Source organism: Macrotis lagotis, chromosome 8 (genome assembly GCF_037893015.1).
Source record: "Macrotis lagotis isolate mMagLag1 chromosome 8, bilby.v1.9.chrom.fasta, whole genome shotgun sequence".
NCBI lineage: Eukaryota > Metazoa > Chordata > Mammalia > Peramelemorphia > Peramelidae > Macrotis > Macrotis lagotis.
This window is the reverse complement of record NC_133665.1, coordinates 194,296,596-194,307,153: the sequence shown is the minus strand read 5'-3', so window position 1 is coordinate 194,307,153 and position 10,558 is coordinate 194,296,596.

Genomic DNA, 10,558 nt, shown 5'->3' with positions numbered 1-10,558 from the left:
GAAGAGAAAGAGAGAGAGAGAGAGACAGAGACAGAGAGACAGAGAGACAGAGAGAGACAGAGAGAGAGACAGAGAGACAGAGAGAGAGAGACACAGAGACAGAGAGACAGAGAGGGAGAGACAGAGACAGAGAGACAGAGAGAGACAGAGAGAGAGACACAGAGAGACACAGAGAGAGACACAGAGACAGAGAGACAGAGAGGGAGAGACAGAGACAGAGAGACAGAGAGAGACAGAGAGAGAGACAGAGAGAGAGAGAGAGAGAGAGAGAGAGAGAGAGAGAGAGAGAGAGAGAGACAGAGAGAGACAGAGAGAGAGACAGAGAGACAGAGAGAGAGAGAGACAGAGAGAGACAGAGAGAGAGACAGAGAGAGAGAGAGAGACAGACAGAGAGAGAGAGAGACAGAGAGACAGAGAGAGAGAGAGAGAGACAGAGAGACAGAGACAGAGAGAGACAGAGAGAGAGAGAGAGATACACACAAATAAACGGACAGAGAGCCCTGAAGTCTGAGGGATGGCACAGGGAAGGAGGTCAGAGAGAAAAAAGGATGGAAGTGATTGGGTTGGAAATGAGTCTCTTGGCAGAGGCCAAGGAAGGGGGTTTGGAAGCCATCCTGTGAGGTCCTCGGGGCTCTGTTCTGCCCTCTCCTCACTCCTCCCTGAGGTATGTGCCCTTTAAAGTCCCGGATTTCCTCTCCCTTTGCAGACACTCACTTCAAAAGTGGCAGTGGGACAGGACCAGATTGAAGGGAGAGAACAAAAAATCCAGTATCAAGATCAGAAGGTCCAGTAAGAATCGGCTCCGATTGTTTTGGTCCTTCCTCCCCCAGCCCCAAGGATCTATCCTGGCACTTCCTCCCACTTACATAACTGTCCTGCTTTATCCACCCTGTTTGCATAGTATTTAAGGACTTCCTGGGCAGGGGGCTCTGAGTTAAGAAGAGAACCTGACCCCAGACCCCCCAGGAGCTGAAGGAGGTCCCTTGCTCTGTCAGGCTCAAGCCCATCCCGGGTCAGAGCCTCAGACCCCAGCATGTTTCTTAGGGTCAGGACCTTGGGGCTGGGGTGGGGAGAGGGGCATTATCTGGGCTGATGAGCAGGCAAAAGTGGCCAGTCACCCCTAAGGATGACTCTGCTTTGGGTCCTCTTTAGCTGGAGAGCCATCAAGCCACTGACCCCCTCCTAGCTATGCAAGGAAGTCCTTCAAAATCTTAAGTCAATGAGCGTGTATTAGTGTTTATTGGATGCTGAGAACACAAATAAAAGCAGGAAAATCCCTGCCCTTGGGGAGTTTACATTCTAAAGAGGGGAAGTTCTTACCTGGTGGGGATGGGAAGATGAAGGGATCCCTTGAGAGCTCATGGGAGAGAAAGTCTGGAGAGGAAGGAGCCATGGCCTGGGCACCTGGGCAGAGCCCTCCCATCCGCAGGAGAGGCCCAAGGAGCCCTGACCTTCCAGGGTGACCAGGTCTCTGAGTGGTGGTGAAGAAGGTCCGGAGGTCAGGTTGAAGAGGAGGGAGGAAGAGTCCTGACCTTGGGGGTCTCAACTTTCTTGTGTTTGTTTTGTCTGTATTTTGTATCCCACTCCGAAGTTCCTCAGGATGAACTTGAGTTTCTTGGTTTTCCCTTTGCAGGAAGGTGGGCTCGGTTTGACCTTGTATCCCTAGCACCAAGGACAGTGACCAGCATCTGTCGACTGACTGACTGACTGACTGACTGACTGACTGACTGACTGACTGACTGACTGACTGAAGTGGGCAGAGGCAGGGATGGGAAGCCAGGACCATCTCTCTTTCTCTGAACAGTCTAGACCCAGAGCTCAGCCTTTTGGAGTGGGCAGGGTGGTCACCATAGCAGGTGCAGGGTGGAAGGATTCACCTCTGGCCCCCAGGGAAAAGGGAGCACAGGCCCCTTTGAATACTTAAAGGAGTTGGTGGTCAGGCAGTGGGGAGTGGACAAAGGATGATGAAGTGGAAAGGGCTGGAAGGAGTCTGGGATCAGTGGCTTTTAATGGCAACTCTTCTACTTTCAACTCAGACATTCTGGGACAAATCTCTTTGCCTCAGTTGCCTCATCTGTAAAATGGGGGCTTTGGACTAGGTAGACCCTAGTTAGGTCCCTGTGGTCTGGGCAAGGTCTCTATGCTTGACAGCTCACCAAAGCTTTCCAATTCCAGAGTTGCCACAGGCAGGCCCCTGGGGAATGCCTGTCCCTGGTCCCAGAGCAGAGTACATAGGGGCTGGGTAACTCTCGTAGGTGGGACAGCCAGAACATATAACAATGGGGTAGGAACAGAGCCCTAAGCGATTCTCGATTGTTACTGCCTTTGGCCCTCTGCCAGCCCTCTATCCTAGCCATTTTCTTCAAAATCCACACCGAGGCCACCTCCTCCAGGAAGGCCTCCCCAGCAGAGGATTGGGAATGGCCCTTGGTTGGGTCCTGTCTCATTCATGCGTTAGGGTGTCAGAGTCCCCTCTGGATTGAGGGCTCACCCAGGGAAGGTCATCCCTGGGGGTTGGGACAATACCTCCCCCAAGTCATGCCCACCTCCTCCTCTTCCATTGTCCAAGGGGGTCCAGAATTCTGGCTTCCTCGGTGTTTGTGGACTTAAAGAGAAAGGGAAGGAAAGAGATGATGGGGCCCATGATCTACTTCTGCAACAGGGGTGGAGGAGCTGTGAAATGGGGAGCACCTCCCCAGAAGCTTCAACATTACACCGATAGCAGCCCAAGGAAAAGGACCGGCTGGTCTACGACCCGTCGGGACTCCATCCCTTCCCTTCCTCTCTTCAGTGATTCTCTATCATTTGTGGCTTATCCTTGCCCTCAGCTCCTGCCTTCTTCATCCACGCCCCATTGCCCCTCCCCAAGCCCCTCACTTCCTCAGGATGCCCACAGCCCTGGGCATTCTTGGTCCAGAGGTCATCATTCAAGGATGCTCCTCTGGAGCCACAGTCCTCTTATTGATACCCAGGTGTGGCCCCTCTTTGTCCCCCAGTCTAGAGTCTCTTTGAGGGCCTCGACTGAATTTCCCCATCAGACAGCAGAGACTCAGAGGTGCCACCCCTCTTATCAGACAGAGGCTCCCTGAGTGCAGGGTGGCTGTCTTCAATAATCAAGGTGCACAGGAAAGAGGACATGCCAGATAGTGGAAGCAAAGCCCAGAGGATGTGATCCCAGCCACCCTGGGGGAGCACTGAAATATTATTAATATTAGGCCTGGAGGACAGACATCAGGCAGCTCTTCAGCCTACAGGCCAGTAATCTTGACTTTGGGTCTTGGCACCATTTTAGGAAGCCTTGGTAAGTGTTTGGTGAGCCCCATAAGTTACAGAGGGCTCATTAAGGGCATGCCCCACCGCCTTCCTTTCAGTCTGCCAGGGAGCCAAGCCTGGCACATTAGGAAGCTTCCATTGAGGCATCCCATGGCCTTTCAGGAGAGCTGTGTAGACAAGAGAGCGAAGGAGACGCCCCACTAGAGGAAGGTGCTAGTGGAGTGTCCTAGGGTTCTGCTCCAGTAATGTGTGGACACCATGAAACTGGGAAGGGAGATGGCAGTGGCTGGCACCCAGGTGGTACCTGTCCTCTCTTGGGTGACAGATCTGGAGTCAGAAAGATCCCAGTTCAGATCCTTCCTGGTACTTACTAGTTCTCTGAACATACAGTTACATTCAGCCTCAGTTTCTGCATTTGTACAATGTAATGTTTGCAAAAACCAGTACAAGATGTGATCGGGTGAGATAATATTTGCAAAGTGCCTGGCACTGCATAGATACCTGGTCTTTCTCCTAAAATGTGGGCCATATGCTCCTCCTTCAGAGGACTGTTGTGAAGACCAAATGAAAACATTTGTAGAGCGCTTTGTAAACTCCCATAGACATACACAGCTATCAGGGTTTAGGATCCTGTAGAGATGACTACACAGTCAGACCCCGGGGCTCAAAAAGCAAAACCTGAAAGAGCCGGGCTTCTAACTCTAGGCAGCTGAAAAGGCCCTGGAGGGACCTGAGCGGATCACAAACTCAACGGGAGTCAAATCAATGAGACTAGACTTTAGGAATAGAGTCGTCCCCAGGGCGAGGAAGGTGCTAGGCCACAATCCTCTGCCTCACCAGGCCAGATGCTATGGGTGTCATGTCTTATTCAGATGGACAGGTGTCACCCATCAGAAAAGTATCCAAATGGGGCTGTTGGGTGGCACAGTGGATAAAGCACTAGCCCTGGAGTTAGGAGGACCTGAGTCCAAATTTGACCTCAGAAATGTAACAATTATCTGTGTGACCTTGGGCAAGTCACTTGCATAAAAAAAAGAAAAGTATCCAAAGTCACGTAATTGAGATGGCTAGAGGACCGACAGAGAGGCCATGTCCCAAGAGGGGGCACTTGGGAGCCCTCTCCATACTTGTGAAGGGCTGACAGGAAAGAGGCATTCCTTGGAGGGCAATGCTAGAACCCAGAGGAAGAAGATGCAGAGGGGCACCTCTTGGGGAAAGGCTTCCTGTGGGGCCCCACCCCCACCCACTCCCCACCCTGACCATTTTCTCCAGCAGGACCTGGTCAGAAGCCATGGGGCTTGGTAGGTCCAAGCCAAGGCTAAGGCTGACCTAGGAATCCCCTCTGCTTGGAACCTCACCCCACCCAGAAGCTCCCAAGGCCCTTTGGCAGGTGGTGGGTAAACACAGGCTAATTAGCAGTAGTTTATGAGTTTATGGAGTGGTCAGACCAGTGCCTGCTTCCTGCCGAAGGACCAGCTAGCCCATCAGGAGGGGAGGTGGCCTATGGTAGGAGGTGAGAGGGGAAAGTGGGAAGTCACGTGGCTAGGATTGGGAAGGAAGAAGGGAAGGTGCTGCTGACCTCTCCCTACTTGGTGCCAGTCCTCCCTCTTGGGCCCTGGGTCCAGGGTCTCCTGGCAGCTGTTCCCATCGCTGCTCACACCTCCCTCCTGGAGGAAGGGGCTGATTTTCCCATTCATTTGTGCCTTGGGTCATTTACTCACTCACCAAACACTCATGGAATAAGATCCCATGTAAACTTCAACTTGATGGTAAGAACACTGCCTTCCTCAGATCCTCTCTGTGCCCACTCTGCCCCCGGCGGCTGTCCACGGGGTGTGTGGTGGTGTGATGATGGTGTGATGCTTGAAGCTGCCCCCGGCAAGGGGACAGACCTGAAGGCAAGATGTCCTGAACCGAGGGGCCCTCTGCCTGCCAAGCTCTGGCCTCTCAGGAAAGGGTGGGCAGTCTCCTCCTGCTCCCATTGACCCCGGGTGAGCAGCAAGATGACATGGCTCTGACCCAAGACAGACTAGCAAGATGGGGAGACCATTTAGAACTTCTTACAATTCCCAGAACATTTCTCCATTGATCATCTCCTAGGTGTTCAACGTGACTCTGCGGCAGGGGCTCAAGAAATGGAGGCTCAAAGCGGTCCCCCAGGTTGCCCAGGGTCAAAGAGCTAGCAAGAGGCTGAGGCAGGATCTGAACCCAGGTCTTCCTGACTCCAGGGGAGGCTCACTGCTCTCTGAAGTGTGATGTTGGGCCATGGGTGAAGTTGCTGGTGCTGAAGCCCCACAGTCTGAAGATGAGCAAGTCCAGAGCACCCCGATGCCAGGAGGTGGGGTTCTCTGTGTCATCCTCTGGGACTTGAGCAGCCTCAGCTGCCTCTGCCACCAGGACCCCCCAGGATGCTCTGGGTCCTTAGATGACACTGTGCAGGTCTCAGGGGCCCCTCCCCTTATGGAGGGAAGAGAGGTGGTCTCTCTCCTCCCTCTGGGCTCAACCATCAGCCTCCTGACAGGCTCCCTTCCAAGGCTACCGAGCATCTGAGATGTCTCAGGATACCCACCTGAGCTCAGGGAAGCAAGGTAGGCTGAGGCAGAGAAACATTTGCCCCCCAAGTGCCCCTGGCATTCTGCATAGGCAGAATCCCAGAGAAAGAAACACCGAGACAAGCCCATTTAGAAATCCTCACCTTGGTCACATCCCAGTGTCCTTCCCCTTGAAGCACCACCTTGTCCAGGAAGCCTTCCCTGATTGCTCCAACTCCCAGGGAGGCCTCTTGCAGGTTTGGGAGCCCCTCCTCACCCAGGCCAGCTCCTGGGCACATGCTGCCCAGGTCCTGGGCCCTCTCCTTGTCACCAACTGGCCTCAGAGAGCTGGGAGTGGGGGTCCTCTTCCTCCAGATCCTGCCTTACATGATCAGGCCCCGTCTGGCTGTTCCTCTCTCCGGGGTGGGGATGGCCTGATATTCTGGCTAGACTTTGCTAGGAAGGGGGACTCATGTAGACACCTCTAAATGCTTCCTTCACTCTAACAAGGGAAGACAGCCCCTAAGGGAAGGCTAACAATTGGGGGCAGGGGAGGGACCGAGTCAGGAGAGGAGGCCAGGGAAGAAGGAAGGAGGGAGCAAAGTTGGCCTGGACACCTCTCTCCAGATGGCAGTTCTGGGCCCACCTGGCCGACCAGAGGAAGGAAGTGCATGGGTAGGGGCATCTTCCAGGGTGAGGAGGAAGGAGGATCAGAAGTGGAGGCTGAGCCTCCTTGGTGGTGTTTACCTTCAGTGCCTGAACCCTTCCAACTTTGGCAGAGCCACAGCGGCCCAATTGCTTGCTTACTGTTGTCCCAGGCAGAGACCTGGGGACCCCCAAAAGAAGAAGAGGCAGAGCTTTAGGTCTGAGCCTGTAGGGCCCAATGCATCAATGGCAGATGGAAGGAGGAAGCCGACTGGAGAAGATGTTCCCTGGGGCCTAGGGAAAACCAGGAGGTGTTGATGACTCTCTATAAAACTCAAAGTCAATCAGTAATTTCCTGTGCGTCACCTTAGTCACTTCTGAAGCCCCCACCTCTCCTTCCTTGCCAAGAAGAATTGGGTTCTGTCCTTAGAATTTGGCTTTGGAGCATTTCCCCTTCCTTGGGCTGTGGTCCCCCCTGGTATCTGACTGGTGCCTCCTCTGAAGCCTTGCCAATCATCACTCCCAGATCGAGGGTCATATCAGTCCTCGAGCTGTCCCTGGCCCCTAGCAGCTGTGGCACCCCGAGGACAGTCTGACAGCTGTTGGGAAGGGCCCGTTGAGGCCAACAGTCCAGAGGCCTGGGCTCTCTCTGGCTTGGCACACTGCCTACAGGCTGCAGTGGTGGGGACAGCTGTTACCTGCCTGTCCAGTCAAGGTAGCAAGTACTGAGGAGCCCTGGAGATCCCAACATGAGCCATGTCCCTCAAGGTCCTACAACCCCCACCCTGGCAGTCAACCAGGGACTTTGACTTTTCTTTCTTTTTGGGGGGGGAGTAAATTGAGGGCAAATGACTTGCCTAGGGTCACACAGCTAGTAAGTTTCTGAGCCTGGATTTGAACTCAGGTCCTGCTGACTTCAAGGGCCAGTGCCCTCTTCACTCTGCCATCTAGCTGCCCAGGAATTTGACTTTTAACAGGTGGATCTTTACATTTTGTGTTTTCCTTCTGCACTGCACCCCCCCCCCCGGTGGCATCTTCTCTAGGCTGCTTTCTCCCACTCTCTTGGGTTCCCAGGGCTGGCCAGTAGACACAAATAGCTCTCCCTTCACAACTGAAGATCCCACTCCTGGGACCTTGAGCTGTGAAGAGTCAGCATTTGGTCTCACCTCCCCCTAATCTCAGGCCCACTCCTGCTTCCCGGCTATTCTGGGTCATGCCATCTTGACCCCCTCCTCTCTGGCTACCATTCCCCTTTATGACCTGTCCTCCAGGATAGGAATCTTGGCATTAGAACTGGAAGCTCTTTGAGGGCAGGGGAACCATCTTGCTCACTTGTATTTGGGCATTTTTACCATTGTTCACACATGCTACTCTCTCTTCTATCTCCAGGACTATCCTCCACCCCAGACCACTCCCTTTTCTCATCTCTGCCCAGCATACAGTAAATGCTTAATAAATACTTTTAAAATCATTCATTGATCAGAATGCCAGATTGAAGCTAAACTCAGCTCAGCCTTCATGCTCCCTCTGGAGTCTTTCTGGAGTCCCCAGTACCTTTTCCCCAAAATCATCCTGTACATAGTTTTCTTGTGTGAGCAGCGTAGCTATAGAGGAAGGAGGACCTAGGTTCAAATCCTGATTCAGATCCTTACTAGCTGTGTGACCCTGGGCAAGGAACTTAGCCTGTGACTCAGTTTCCTCATCCATAAAATTGAGATGTATTGGGTTTTTAACTTCTGAATCTAACATTTATGATCCTATAGGCACGTTGCTTCAATTATTTAATTTTTGTCTCTGTATCTCCATCACCTAGCTCATTGCCTGGGATAAGGCAGGTACTTAATAACCATTTGCTGATTGGTCAACTAGCAGGAACAGCCAGAGCTTGTATCCCATTCCCTGGTTATAGTGTAGAAATCCCAGGACCATGAGACACTGGCACTTCTATGGATCACGTTACCCCTCTTCCTCTGAGACCTAAGAGCATCGGCATTCAGAGTTATCCTTCGTGCTCTGGGTTCTTAGGGAACTCACTACCCATTCAGTTCTCCATATTCTTTTCAAGATACCACTATTTTCACACACCTCTGCCATCTTGGACTTGTTTGCGCACTAGAGTAAGACGTCCCTCCATACTGAATCTCATTGGTTCAGGTCAAGGTTCATGACTCTCAAGTTTCTTCTGAATCCTGACTCTGTCATCCATTATGTTAACTCTCCCTCCTAGCTGGAGGCCACTCGGTGAACATGTGATAAGCCTGCTCTCTAGGTCTTCATCCAAGTCACCGACACAAATAATGATAATGGCACAGAGTCAAGAGCAGATCCTGGAGGTACTCACTCCACCGGAGGCTTCCTACCCCACTGATTTCCATGGATCCAATCAATCACTCAACCAGTAAATGTGCCAGCAGTGGGCCCATGTCACTATTTTGTCCCCAAGAATAGCACAAGACATTGGGGAATGCTCTGCTAACTCAAGTTCTCAGTGACTCTCTCTGCAGCTTTTCTCTGACCATTATTAGTCCACTTACCCTGTCAGAGAGGGGGAGATAAGGTCAGTCTGGCATGACGTATTCCTGATGAAGTCTGCTTCCTTTTTCAGATATTCATTAACTGTCTCTTGAATAATCTGTTCTAGAATATTGCCAGGAATCAAAGTCAAGCTTCATTGACCTAATAGTTTGGAGATTCTAGCCTAGTCTCTTCACACCAGTCCTGCTGTCACTCCCCATTGACCTCAAGGTTGAGCTGTCACTAATGGAAGCTCAGTGACCACACAGACCTCTCCTTTATTGCCATAGAATGTGCGTCCCCCAGGCCAGGTGACTGATTATGGGCATCCAAAGACTCTCCTTGCTTATCTTGAGTATAAACTCCTTGTTAGTGATGTTTGCCCTGTTCTTTTCAATCCTTGGCAGAAAAAAAGAAGCAAAATCCCAAGTGGCTAAGCAGCTCCACCTTCTCTCTACTGTGCATCATCACTGCTGCCTGAAGCAGCAGTCTCATCCCTCCCCCTTTAATTCTCTTCCCTGCCCCCCAATAAACCTTTTCTAAAACCCTTTTTTATTGCTTTTGGTTTTCTTGCCAACTCTAGCTCATTCTGAGCTCTACAGCTCATGGCACTGTTCACATTTATAACTCTGATACCTTCCCCTTGTCTGTCTGTATGTATCTTTTTTCTAAGAAAGACTTTAATATATAATATTTTATTTTCCCCCAATTATATGTTAAAAAACGTTAACTTATTTTTTAGGCTTTGAGTTCCAAATTCTATCCCTCTCTCCACCCCTCTTCCCTCCCGGCAATCAGATATAGTGTGCAATCATGTGAAACATTTCCGTATTAGTCATTTTGTACAAGAGGATTCAAATAAAAAGAATGAAAGAAATTAAAAATAGCCTACTTCAGTCTGTATCCAATCAGCATCCTTTCTGTCCCTGGAGGTGGATAGTATGCTTCATTGTGAGTCTTTTGGGATTGGCTTGGGTCATTGTATCGCTGAGAAAAGCTAAGACGTTCACAATTCTTCCTAGGACAATAATGTTCTTACTGTGCACAATGTTCTCCTGGTTCTGCTCACTTCACTTTGCTTCCATTCATGTAAGTCTTCCTCTTCCCAAGTTTTTCTGAAACCATCCTGCTCACGATTTCTGATAATATATATATATATATATATATATATATATATATATATATATATGCGAATTACAACACATTCATATACCACAACTTGTTCAATCACTCCCCAACTGATGGGCATCCCCTCAATTCTTAATTCTTTGGACAGCTGGGTGGTGCAGTGGATAGAGCACCAGCCCTGGAATCAAAAGAACCAGAGTTCAAATTTGATCTCAGACATGTAATAATTGCCTGTGTGACTTTGGGCAAGTCACTTAACCCCCACCATTACCTTGCAAAAAAACCAAAAATAATTAAAAATAATTCTTTGCCACCACTGCTATGAATATTTTTGTACAAATGGTTTTTTTTCTCTTTTTCTTAGATTTCTTTGGAATACAAAGCTAGCAATGGTATTGCTAGGTCAAAGGGTATGTATGTATGTATGTATGTATGTATGTATGTATGGTTTTAGAGCCCTCTGAGCA